Here is a 13,202-nt window from a genome sequence, read left to right as displayed (position 1 = left end):
TGGATAATGGCTGAAACATTCAGCACTATATGGGGCTAAGATCTGGGTAATTCCCTATATTTTTTACACCTAATTCCTTCAGGTAACAACACAGGGATCAGGAATTCGAGGTTGAAGAAGAAAAATATGATAAGTATTTTACAGAAGTTAATAATTCAAATAAAATGAATAAATAAATAAAAGATGCTGTCTTACGCCTGACAGTTAGGGCTGGCTGTAAATCAGAAACTTCTCACAGTGTCAGACATACAGAGCTAGGACTGCAGTTTAAACTGCATTAGAAATTAATGTTAACTCCGAAGATTTGGTGAGAAACGTTCATGAAGTGAGAGGTTTAGTCTGGAAGTATTTCCACATTACGCTCTTTCATTAAGTAAATAAACACCTTTGATTTAAACTTTCTCCCTCGGCCAACCCCTCCAACTGTTCGTTTTCACAGAACTGGACATGATGTGTCAGCTGTGGTCACAGAGGACACATTAAGACAAAGGTGCTGAAGATACAGATGCCATTGGACTGCTAATGGTAGGTTAACAAACAGTGCTTGGGTCTGTGTTAGAGGATTGTCTCTGGCATGACAACAGGAACTCTGAATTCAATTAACTCTCATATCAGCTGTCTGAGTGGCATGTCATTTATTTGACTCAGTTTGCTGTTTTGTATGAGAGGGATAGCAGTGCTGATACCTCTCTCCACCACGGCATTTCAGGGCAAAATCATTATAAAAAGGGGACAGGCAGGAAAACGAACACAGTTTCCCATAAACAGACTTAATTACCTGAGAAATATGGCAAGAAAAACTTGGCTCATGAGGGACCAGAATTGAAACCTGCTCCTGCCAGCACAAAGGACCTGCTTTTCTGCTTCCTTATGTTTTATAATGTCATGTTTATGTGAAGAAATTAGAAATTGGTTTACTCTTGCTGGTAGCATTTTTCACAGATGTAAATGATGGCTCACGATTGAATGGAAAATGAGGTGTGCATTGTTGGCCGTGTGCTTCTGCTCTGAAATATAGAAAGTGTTTGAAAATTTCCACATTTCATGGAGGCCAATTCACTAACTAAACACCTATGTTCTCAATCCCTTCTGCGCAGGTAGGTAGGTACACGTGTATTTGCCTATGTATATTTATGGGGAGAGAGAAGATGGATTATTTCTAATCAAGGACTTCAACATCTGTCAAGTAGGTAAATACACATTGACCTCAGCAGTGAAGAATCAGGATAAAATTTTCTAGCAACCATTTGCCTAGTGTTTTATTTTACCTTTATAAGTGAAAAATAATTTTACACATCCATCTTTCCTTTTATAATACCACAGCTCTTGTTGGTTTTCATTTGACTATTGTGCCACCAGCTCCTGCAATGTCAAAGAATCATAGAGTAGAATCAGAAAATCAGTAACTTTGGAAAAGACCACTAAGATCATCTAGTCCATCCACTGACCCATCAAAAGGAAGGTCAAGCTCATTGCTATTTTCTATGTCACAATCTGATCACTTTATGAGTGAGCTGAATTGATTCTTTAATTCGGTAGGAATTCAAAGCCAGGTTACACCATATATCACCACTTCAGTTTTGAAATTCCCATGCATTAGGTGTCTGAAACACATGTATCCAAACTGTACCTCCCTCAGCTAACCATTCTGCTGTATATTTTGCAAATAATCCTCCTCAGGGGATCTAGGACAGGGGAAAGGGCTGGGACAGTCACATTTGCGGTCATTGCAACGTAGCAAAATGAAATGTAAGGGAACAAAGAGGCATTTGAGTCACGCTGAAAATTACGAGCTGACCACCTGAGCCTATTTGACTCTTTGGAAAGTCTCCCCTCCTACCAATTTGGTTTTCAGTAAAGAATAATTCAAAATATACATTTGCAATACTGTGATTGCAATAAGTAAATAAATAAATAAATAAATAACCTGCAATGCCTGCTAGTGAAATAATTCTTATCAGAACGGATTTACTTCTACCAACTCAGCCCCTCAGGTGCCTTGACAAAATGTTGGTTCTGTAACCAGACTGCTCCTGGACAGTAGCTGGGAAACCAGAGAGCATTATTACAGCACAGGGAAACATTACAAACTAATGGAGATTCTTTATCCATAAATTAAATATAATGAACTAATTTCATCCCTAATATAAACTCTCGAATACTAGGATTAGCTTGATCATGTGTTTATGTCTCGAGGAATCTAGTTAATAAGAACAAAAAGAGGATAATGCCATACTTGATGGCAATTATATACCGGTTATGCAGAATGCTTTCTAGAGTTTTTCTGCCGCAGTTTACTTTTGAGAAATTATTACTCCAGCAGCTCTGCCAGGGCTGAGCACAGCTCAGATTATGTGCTATGGACACATAAACTAGACTAAAGACTGCTCAGGTTTATGTACCTGGAGTGCTCCTCTCGCATCTACCGAGATTATTGACTTCAGCCACAGCACAGGAAATGCTCATGATTTTGTGTGAACTTGGTGTTCTAGTGGCAAAGCGGCCTTGCACTTTTGTTCCTGATGGTCTTGCCCTTTTACCACATTGAGTCCTCTTTCAGCTGGTTGCTGGAGCCCTCAGCTGCGTGTTGATTGCTGCAATTTTTCACAAAAATTGCAGAGAGGAGATGTCAGACATTTTCCACCCAGTTTATAACTTGTCAACATACAGATCATGTACAGAACTTTGTAAACACAGAAAGCAACTGTTGTTCAAATCTGATTGCTAATGACTTTCCCATCTGTTGGCTGGGAGTCAAGGGCAGTTTGAACAGCACTTCGCACAATGTGCAGAGCACAAGCACCACCCGTAAGCTGTCTCTGGTAACTTATCAAGCAGCTAATCCAGATACGCAGCTGTTTCAGAACACCGCATTCGCCGAATGATTGATTATATTGCTTGTGGCTTTCTCTGCACACAAAAGTCTACTGGTGGAAATCTTAAGGAAACTTAAAGGAATTTAAACTCGAGGGCTGTACACAGTCCTTTTTCACGTCTCCCAGTTACTGCTGTTTATTTGTGAAAATCCCATAGCAAATTCTTGTAACTGACAGCTGATGAAAACAGCGGATTATCAAATATTGAGCAAAAGATTGCACAAGTCGAGGAAAATGTCACAGAGTTCAAGCCTCCGAAACACTCCCCACTCTCGTATCCCTCTAGAAAAGCGTGTGCTTAGCCATAAAAGCCATGTTAAGTATCACTGATGACTTCCTGCACTCGGTAAAATTTGTTGCAGGAAGGAGAGAACTGACAGTTTGATGCCATTGCAGAAAACCATTTGCTGGTGTGGAGAACACTGAAGACCCATAACCACAATCTGGATGAACTATCGGTGAAGTTTTCCTTGCTTCTGCATCTATAAATACAGCACGTTGTGAACTGTTTGCTATGCAAAGCAGATATACATTTTCTCCTCCATTTTTTTTCTACCCAAAACACCTGGCTTCTTACAAGACATTTCAATTCTCTAGCTCTGCATGAAATACCCACCTCCCAAACAACAGCCAATAGGATCAGAAACATTTGTTTTATTTTTCAGAGAGTTTGTGCTATTTTTTTCTAATGAGATTAACTTTTGCAATAAAGGAAACAGGAAGCATGTGAGCAAATGGATCATAAAGGTAAAAGTTACACATTTGGTTCTAGTCCATGTTGTGAAACCATTCCCATCCCCTCCAAACACCCAAAAATCAACTCTCAACAAATTGCACAACACTGCTTGTTTTGAACCGGAAAGGTCTCTTTTAGATGAGCAGAGAAAGGTACCGGAAGATGCAAAATTGACTGAGACAAAGAGAAAACAGAGTGATGTATGTCTGAGCAACCACAACCACTGTTCTCAGCCAAAGTTCATGAAGCACATGCTCTAGTGGTAGAGGCAAAGGAATGCAAGGACAATTTCCAATTCACACAGGATTTTGGAGTGTACACTAAGAAAATTAGGGAATGTTCTAGTATAGAGAGGTCTTCTCAGTCAGTCTTATAAAGCACTGGTTATATTCAGACAACAGATATGCAAATCTTATGTTCAGAACCATGACTCGTGGGTGAAAGGGAGACTGATAGACACACACACACACAAGGAAAAAAAGAAAGAAAAAAACACCAACCAACCAACCAACCAGGGAATCACTGCACTGGAAAAAATCAGAAGAAATATATAAATATTGCAAAAGAAGAGTGAGCTTGGAATAAAACTAGGTTGTTTGCATATCTTATTCCAAAAGTTCTAGCTGTATCCACCCATATACTAATGTGCTTTCCAGGTAGAAAGTATCTACCCAACAGTACCTCCTTCCTGGAACCAGCTCCCTTTCATTTCCTTTCTTGTCATAGGCACCACTAAAATCAGAAAAGTGGATTTGTAACATATAGCCTGAAAGTCAATTATTCTCCCTTTTTGTGTCCAGGAATACTAGGAGAAATAAAAAAGAATATTTGTTTTTGTTTTGTATTGTTTTATTTTCAATTTAAGCTAAATTATCTTTGTTTGTACACTTATTAATAAGATTTTGGGATCTTTTCAGGGTTTACTGTCAAACAGGGTAAGGCAATATTTGCAGAGCATTAAATACATGACCTCCCAGAATGACACCACAAACGTGTTTGCTGGTCCCACCACACTGACTTGTATCCAGAGGCTTCAACAGCAGCCTGACAACTCATTGCATCCCACAGAACCTTTCTTCCTTACAGTGAAACTTTTGTTCAAAACAATTTTCCACCTCCAGTTAAAAAACAGGCAATTTTCATTGCCCTCCCAGTCTTCCAATCATGGGCTGACTATCAAAGTATCTCAAGAGAAAATGATCAAAATCAGAGAGGGTTCTTTCCTTTACAGTGTATTTAAGCAAATAAGGATATTTGGCTACATTTGCCTTTTTGGCAGTAGTGCAGTAAACGTAAGGGCAGCATCAAAGACGATGGCCAAAGTCTTCCAACATCCATATTGCCTATGTATTTTTGCGTTCCTTCATACATTTCATGCGTGTTTATGTATTGCTACAGCTACATCAGAGCCTGCTTTGAAAGAGACTACCTTGTGCACCCAGAAAATAAAATTCAGGTACATGGTGACTGAAGATGTTGTTACCCTTACCTCCTCATTCCTTGCCACATCTCCACAGTTCTTCAACACCTCCAGGGACGGTGACTCTACCACCTCCCTGGGCAGCCTGTGCCAATGCATCACCACTCTTTTGGATAATAAGTTTTTCCTAATATCCAACCTAAAGAAGATAAGAAAAGAGATTTAAAACCATACAGTCAGTGTAAGAACAGCAGTAGTCTTTTGAAATCTCAGACCTAATACAAGTTCATGGCAAGATGCTAAGGCTCATATAACCCATTAATCATTGAATGATTTTATTTTTCTGGCCCTTTGAAGAGTTTCATTTCACAGCTCTCTCCGTAGCCATGTTTGGTTGTTGTTGCTGGGGTTTTCTTCAGTAAGAGCATCCCATCATGAGCTCTTTGCAAATGTTATTGCAGAGTATTTTTTGCACATCATCTCATGGAAAAAAACTCTGTTTAATATTTTTAAACCATCCTTGGGAAGAATCTCTTTTGCCCCGAGGACACAATGCTGGAGTCAGGAAAAAAGGCTCCAGAGTTACAGCTACATCTAAGGTCCCACACACTGCATTTTCCTATAGAGTCCACATTACAGAAACCACAGAGCAGCCATTCACTGATATGTTTTTAATTATATGTATTTTTTATTGTATTTTGTGGTTTTCTTGTAGCTTTTACTTCTCTGACACAACTTTTTCTTTTTTACATTAAAAGCCTGGAGCAGAAGGAGAAGTAGACCACATCTGCCAGAATTGTTGGGAAAATTTTTTCACTTTAAGGCAGGAGTTTGCAATCACTTTTCTGTACAGTTCCCAGTGATGAAGCGCATTACTCTGCCTCCCTCCCAGACTGTATGTTATGTCTCTCTGGACTGTGCATCTGCACACCTCCCAGCACAACCAGTTCTGTTTGCATTACACATTAAATTATGTGTTAGAACTGATTATGTGATGCCTGAAGCAAGGCTTTTCAGACTGTTATGTTAAATTTAACGTATAGAATAACCTGGAGCAAAAATCCTACTTGTGACCTTCTGTAACTATATTTTTCCTATTCAGAGAGGAGAAAACTGAGCATAGGAAGTGCTTCACACCATCCCTCAGCAAGCTGCTCCTGCACTTATTTGCCTTTTACCTGCTGTCTTGCTGACAAAGGAGTTTGTGAGACACATTTAATTCACATGTAATGAAAGCCTGAATAGCTGTGGTTGCAAGGAAATTTTTAAAAGTCTGTAAATACCAAGTGTGGTTCCCATCACGCATAAAAGAAAATAAGCTGAACTCTATCTGGAAAATATCTCTCTCACTGTGCTTGAAAAAGGAACATCATGTCACAGTGATTCACTGCTACATGCTGATTTTGAGTGAATGCACTGAGAGTACAGATGTAAAACCATAATATCTATTTACCATAGCATTGACAAGGCGAGGGGCAGGCTGTGCTATACAGTGCCCCAGGAACAACTGAGGGTGTTTCTATTCACATTCTGACTGCTTGCCTTCCATCGCACTTAGTGTGGGGCCCAGCGTGTCCCCCAGCTATTTCATCACATCTGCCATTACTAAATTCTCCCAGCCAACAAAGTCGTTTTTTTCCTACTCCTTGTGATACAATACGAACTTTCCTTGTTTGGTTTATGTTCCAAGAGACAAATGATAGGGAAAACATTTCTGAAACTCTTTTCATTTGTCAATGACAAATGCAGAGATTTATATGAAACACTCACAAAATGGAAATACTGACTCTGATCCTCCAGTTCAGATGAAAAGTGCTACCTAGGTGCAACGTGCCATTATTGTTATGAATCAATAGTACACGTCACAGGCATAACAAAGTAATTTTTATTGCTGGTAACGTTTGAATTAATCATATTTTCCAGTGAGGACTCCTTAATTAACAATTAAATTCTATGGGTGAGATTTTAAGAACTGCCTAAGTGAATTTGGTGCCAGCTGACATGGAAAATGTCTGAGAAATGGGTGCCCAAATCCTAAAATGTCTTTTGAAAAAAGATTCATCTTGCATTAATTGTAAGTGGGGAGGAAACAATTCAGTATAGTATCACAAGAGCATGAGAAATAAAATGGCACGTTGAGCAACTTTGAAGGAGTTCTGTGTCACCGAAGGACAAATTACTGCAGAATCTTGCTATTTACTGGCAGTGTACTTCACTTCGCCAGGAGACAGCAAAAATTAAAAAGACGTCTTGCAGTGTCTCACATCCTTCCTCTTAGTTCTCCAGAGCCCTCAGTGACAAACTACATTCAACCACAATCCTATCTTCAGCATTATTTAACATCTGTAGATAGTAAAGGGGAGAAAATCATAGAATCGTTTAAGTAGGAAGCAATTCTTAAGGCCACCTGGTCCAACTACCCTGCAGTGAACAGGGACACCTACAGCTCCATCAGGTGCTCAGAGCCCCATCCAGTCTGACCTTGAATATCTGCAGGGATGGGGCATCCACCTCCTCTCTGGGCAGCCTGTGCCAGTGCCTCACCACTCTGATTGTAAGAATTTTTCTCCATATATCCAATTTAAATGCCCCTAAATCAGACAAATACCACAGGGACAGGACCAGAACAACAGCAGTGTACACTTGTGCTCTGTGCTTCAGATCACAGTATCACTGCAGTTTGCAGTAAATATCTGGAGGGAAAGCAGCTATAACCATTGACTGTAGAGGTCAAGGTGATGATAAGAGTTTATATAAGACTTTTCAAGCAAAATAAATATTTTCCACAGAATTTTGTAATATTTAACCACCCATCTTCATGTTACTAAGTATCTCTTCAGTCCTAGAGGTCTTCTGTACTCCTTATGTTTCCGAAAGTTCACTTAATGACAGCAGAAAAAACATTGATTTGCATCCAGAATGGGACTGAGTATTGCACAAGAGTCCATAAATTTACTCAGGGTTAGTGAGGAACATTTTTTATACGCGCATAAGATTTTCTATCACAGATAAGAAAATTACTGAAACATAGAAACCTGTTTTTGTTGGTTTTTTGTTTGTTTGTTTGTTTGTTTTTATAAATAGTCACTGAGACAGTTAGCAACAGAAGACACCACAGGTGACACTTGAGGGTTTCATCCTCCACACTGCACCCTGCATTGCATTGAACAGACTGAGTATTGTTTTGGCAAAGTCCTCCCTACGTTTCGCACTACTTAGAGCTTCTTTCCTCCCCATTAATGGCTGCCAATTACATCTGTTTTTCTGTGGAAACACTGGTAAATGGGGCACAACTTCCTAGGGAGAACTGGAAAATGTTCAGGGCTGTGCACAGCTGGAGACTTACCCCAACACAAATCCAAGCTGCAACACATCTGCTAAATAAGCAACCACATTTTCTCAAGTAGATGAAGTCCAGAGTTGCTCCATCTGGTTTTGAATACTTAGTGAGTCAGATACTTCAATGAAAGAGGATGTCCAAGCAAGCATGTACTGGGGCTGATAAGGCTTCTATGTTTTCTTTCAACCCACTGAACTACAAGACATCAAGGCCCTGGAGCATGTCTGGAGGAGAGCAATGAAGCTGTGAGGGGTCTGGAACACAAATCTTACAGAGAATACCTGAAGGAGCAGGGATTGTTCAGTCTTTGAGAACCAGAGCCGTAAGGAAACCTTATTGCTCTCTACAACTCCCTCAGAGGAGGTTGTGGTGAGGTGAGGCTCAGTCTCTGCTCATAGGTATCAGCAATAGGATGAGAGCTAATGGCCTCAAGTAGTGCCAGGGTTCAGGTTGGATATTAAAAAAATAAAAAGTAAAATAAAATAAAATAAAAAATATTTCTTCTCCAGAAGAGTGGTCAGGCACTGTAACAGAGTGCCAAGGGACTGCTAGACTGGAGAGACTGCCCTGGAGGTGGTCAATAAACATTCAGATTTTGTAATAAGGAATATGGTTTAAAGGGGAAATGGTGATAGATAGACGGTCAGATTAGATGATATTGGAGGTCTTTTTCAACCTTGGTGATTCTATGATTGTATATATAGTGAAAATATTCCCTGCAGTAGCATTTAAGAGAGCTCCATAACATTTTAGACAATTTGAATTGCTTTTACTAGTTTTCACAAAGAAGTCTGTAAGAAAGTCATAGAATCATAGAATCATTAAGGTTAGAAAAAATGTCTATCATCAGGTTCAACCGTCAACCCATCCCCACCATGCCCATTAACCATGTCTGTCAATGCCACATTCCCATGTTTCTTGAACAGCTCCATGAATGGTGACTCCACCACTTCCCTGGGTGCATCCTGAGTTCTTGTTTTGCATAGATATATAACAAAACCTTACATTTATCATTAAAAGAAGACTTTTCTTATGATTCCACTGTTTCATCTTGCTGAGGTTTTTAATGAGCCTTAATTAAATTTGCGTTTGGATAGCGGTCTAACAACAATTGTGGTCAGTTTTGTCAAGAAACATCTGGCTGCAAGGCAAAGTACTTCATAGGAACTGCTGTAACTTGGACAGTGCCAACCCTCACAATCATTCCTTGCCTCAGCACACAACTCCTCAGCACAATCGAGCAAATACTAGAGCTTTGCACAAGCAAGCTGAAAAACCTAATGATGACCAACCGGTTTTTCCAAGTCTGGCTTTTTTTGATGTGTTCCATTTTGTGAAAACATGTTTTCTCTCATCTTAAGGTGTTCTTACTGAAGTTCCAGTTTTCCTCTTAGTAGAAGCCTGTGGTGGAAGTGGTCTGGTGCCACAGCACCTTCTTGAGACTGACAAACGGAAATTAAAAGAGAAAATTGGTTCCTATACAGCATCACTCCTAGTATTTTAATTAGGATAGAAAGATCTTTCTACTGCTGAAATTCAAGGAACAGGTAAATATAAATAGTTTTGCAACAGGGCTCCACTTTTTCGTAAGGAAAATCCCTCAGTGATGTTAAAGACAAGTGCTAGTCAAGAAGTCATCCACCCTTCCAAGTTCAGTCTTAGGTTTTGACCTTGGTTATGAGAGGATGGTTGAGGTGCAGTATGATGATGAAAGGGTGGCAGCAGTGCCAAACTGGAGAGCTGGCTTTGCTGTAATAACAGCATGATTTCCATTTTTCATCTGTGCTGCAGTGATGCAATGACACTGGGGTGGAAAATGCTAAGCTTGACCTTGCTCAGAGCATATGAAATCCCAGTGCTCATAGGCTGCTGCAGCTTGTGAAAAGGGGAATGATCAGCTTACAAGGAGACTGTAACCATGCCGGAAATCCCAGATGGCCTCGTCTAGATAAGAACAAGTTTTCAGCAGGAAAATAAAATCTTGAGCATTTGTGAATTACCCTACACATAGACAGTTTGGGATCCCAGAGAGACCCCCATACTTGCAGTATAATAGAGGTCTCAGGAAAGATCTCTGGTGTAAGAAAATTGGTCTGCAAAATAGCAGTGGAAGAAATAGAGCTAAGAATTTTTTTCATCAGGAATACTAGGAGTCTCAAAAAACCTCAAACCACTGTCTGTGCTTTATTTCAGCAATATCTAATACACATTGACTGCAGGGAACAATTTATAAGTGCTTTCCAAAAGTATAACTGCCTATAGATTTACACAGAATATACCAATGGTCTGTAGTAAGTAGAGATTGGCAGTTGCTGAAGTTTGAAAGACCAGATCAAAGATATGAGATCCAAAATTTGCAATAGTCTGACTGGGGCACTAAAAAAAATGTTTGTTTTGCAAATAGTTCTTATTTCTAGTGCCAAAAATATGATTGTAAAAGGATTAGATTAGTAACCAGGAGTCCAAACAAGCTTATTCAGCTTATTTTACTGCTTGTGTTGATGACACTTTCTTTTGTCTTCATCCAGTAGTGGGAAGCGCTTTATCATCTTCTGGTTTGGAAAAAGACCCAAGCAGCTAATGTAAAAAAAATATATTCTCCAGTAGCTGCAGCATGATTAATTTTCCACCCCACGAGATCACTGTGAGCTTGAAAGCACCCTAGAGCTTTATTTGCTACTTTATAGTCATCAAGGATCATAAAGCATCTTCTTCCTTCCGCACCGCTAGCACTTCAGAGAGCCAGTATGGTTGAATGGAATGAGCAAAGGGTAGAAAACCAGGAAATTTTGATTATAAACTTAAAGCAGCTTGTGACTTGCCTTTGGCCTTCGTTAAATAATGCTGGACTCAGTTCTCCAAAGCAATGCAGTCCTGTGCTCCAGCTAAAGAAATTACAAACTGCAGCCCATATAAGACCCAGATGCAAGACCCAGTGTATAGAACATACATCCTATACTACAAGATGGGGATAATACTACCAATGTTTTTTCATTGGGCTCTTTGGGGTTCATTGGTGAAGAGCAGTAGGCAAGAGCAAACCATTCTAATTAAGACCTGTAAATCATTTTCAGAAGTCACATTACTCATTATAGCTGTTCCACACCATTGTCCACAGACAAGCACATGCAGGAAATCCTGTGCATTACAATTCCCTGTTGCTATATCAAAAGTTGGCTTGGGGCCTTTTCCCTTTTCCACGTCATTAGGACAGTCTAGTTCCAGCAGTTGCAAATGAAAACATGGGGTTTGATGGCATGATGGTACTTAGAGTTATCCAAGCTGCCCCAAACAATAGCAGCTCTGATTATTTTAAAATTTATAAGCTTACCCAAAAGCAGGTCAGCTCTTCCATCAGTCTGCAGTTCCTCATCTCCTACGGGGCAAAGGCAAATAGAAACATGTCAAGACAAATGAAAGAATGCCTTGTCCCCTGGAACAGAAAGGAACAGACCAAAGCAGGGTTCGTAGGACTATACACATCGCCTCTACTACTGTCATCATGGAAATAAGCCAGATAAAATAATAGTTCGATGTCTGTGGTGATAAATTTAACATGCAGTACCACTTCCTTCATGTATCCAGATTGCATTACCATGATGGTACTACTCTTAAGTGGCCTCCATGGACAATCCTCAGAATTACAGTTCTGATCATTTTTCCACTTGAGAAAGTGTAAAGAAGAAACTTCAGGGACTATACACAGAGCTACTGTTTTATGGATCCTGCAAATTTCATATATATTTAAAGGGCTGCAAGGGTTGGTGCAGGATAACAGATTTTCTCCCTTCAACCACCGTGGATAGCCACACAGAAGCCAGAACTACTCACAGAAACAAAAATTAGGCAAGAATTTTCATTACCATTTCTCAGTACTGACCTGAGTCAGTTTTGCCCCATGTTGTAATAGAAAGAAGTATGCAACGACATTTAAGAAATGACATTCAGCATTACTTTTAAGAAAATGTATTACTCCTTAGCATCTTCTAGTTCTGTATCCATAGACTAATTATACTTCAGACATTCTGTCAGGTGACACATAAAAAATAGTACAGATAATTATCATCTTGTTTTTCAGCGTGGTTTTGCTTAAAAATAAATAAATAAATAAAGTATGTCATCTGAAGCCAAGTTTCATCTGCATCTTCTTAAAATGTCATTACACAGAATTTTTCTCCATTTATTTTTACTCACATAATTTTTCCCATCTTATCCTTCCTGCTCCTCGCTTCTCTCCGTGAGTCTTCAATATGCCAGCAAAGATCTGTTTGGCTGCATGACTTTCAGAAAAAATACAAAAAAAAAAAAACCAGCAGAGTATGGACTACAGAACACAATTTTAGCAAGGAAAATTTCTGAGGTATATTTCTGCGAAAGTACTTCCATATAAAAAATACTTAGTTGGGTTAAAGATAACATTAATCTTCATTACATTTACTGGATGCATCTTCCTAATGGCCTATAGTTGCATATTTCCCTTCTATACAAAACCATCCCTTCACTTTACTTTTCGTTCACTTTGTTCAGCTTCTGCAGTGATGAATATAACACACAGTAACATTTTCTTCGTGTCTCTTGTTGTTCTCTTAAGGATGTCAATGCAAGTCACAACCCATGAGTGTTTATGTTCAGTGTCACCCAAATGCTGCCAGCTGAAGACAGCATTGCACCATTTAACTAGATTAATTTTCTTGCGATGGACCTTGCTACTCGTCTCCTTTCCAGCTGGACTGGATAATCACGTTGTCTCACCCCAGCCAACGGAGAGTTTAATCCTCAAGCCCTCGATCTTTCATAAATCCATCTACAGAGAACCACTGCTAAAAATTC

General features: G+C 39.5%; 1 protein-coding gene across 1 annotated transcript in view; it reads right to left on the bottom strand.

Annotated features, from left to right (window-relative positions):
- SPON2 (spondin 2) overlaps nt 1-12,969 on the bottom strand; it is a 55,446-nt gene extending 42,477 nt beyond the window's left edge. Inside the window, exons 1-3 of the mRNA XM_015285992.4 lie at nt 12,567-12,969; nt 11,704-11,748; nt 5,102-5,231 (exon numbers count right to left, since the gene is read on the bottom strand). The gene's annotated coding sequence lies outside the window, so the exon portion shown is untranslated. The remainder of the gene's footprint in view (nt 1-5,101; nt 5,232-11,703; nt 11,749-12,566) is intronic.
- Between the last annotated feature and the right edge of the window lie 233 nt (nt 12,970-13,202).

The sequence above is a fragment of the Gallus gallus genome, chromosome 4 (assembly GCF_016699485.2).
Source record: "Gallus gallus isolate bGalGal1 chromosome 4, bGalGal1.mat.broiler.GRCg7b, whole genome shotgun sequence".
Classification (NCBI taxonomy): Eukaryota; Metazoa; Chordata; class Aves; order Galliformes; family Phasianidae; genus Gallus; species Gallus gallus.
The sequence above is the reverse complement of the archived record's forward strand: the minus strand, read 5'-3'. Positions and strand labels throughout refer to the sequence as shown.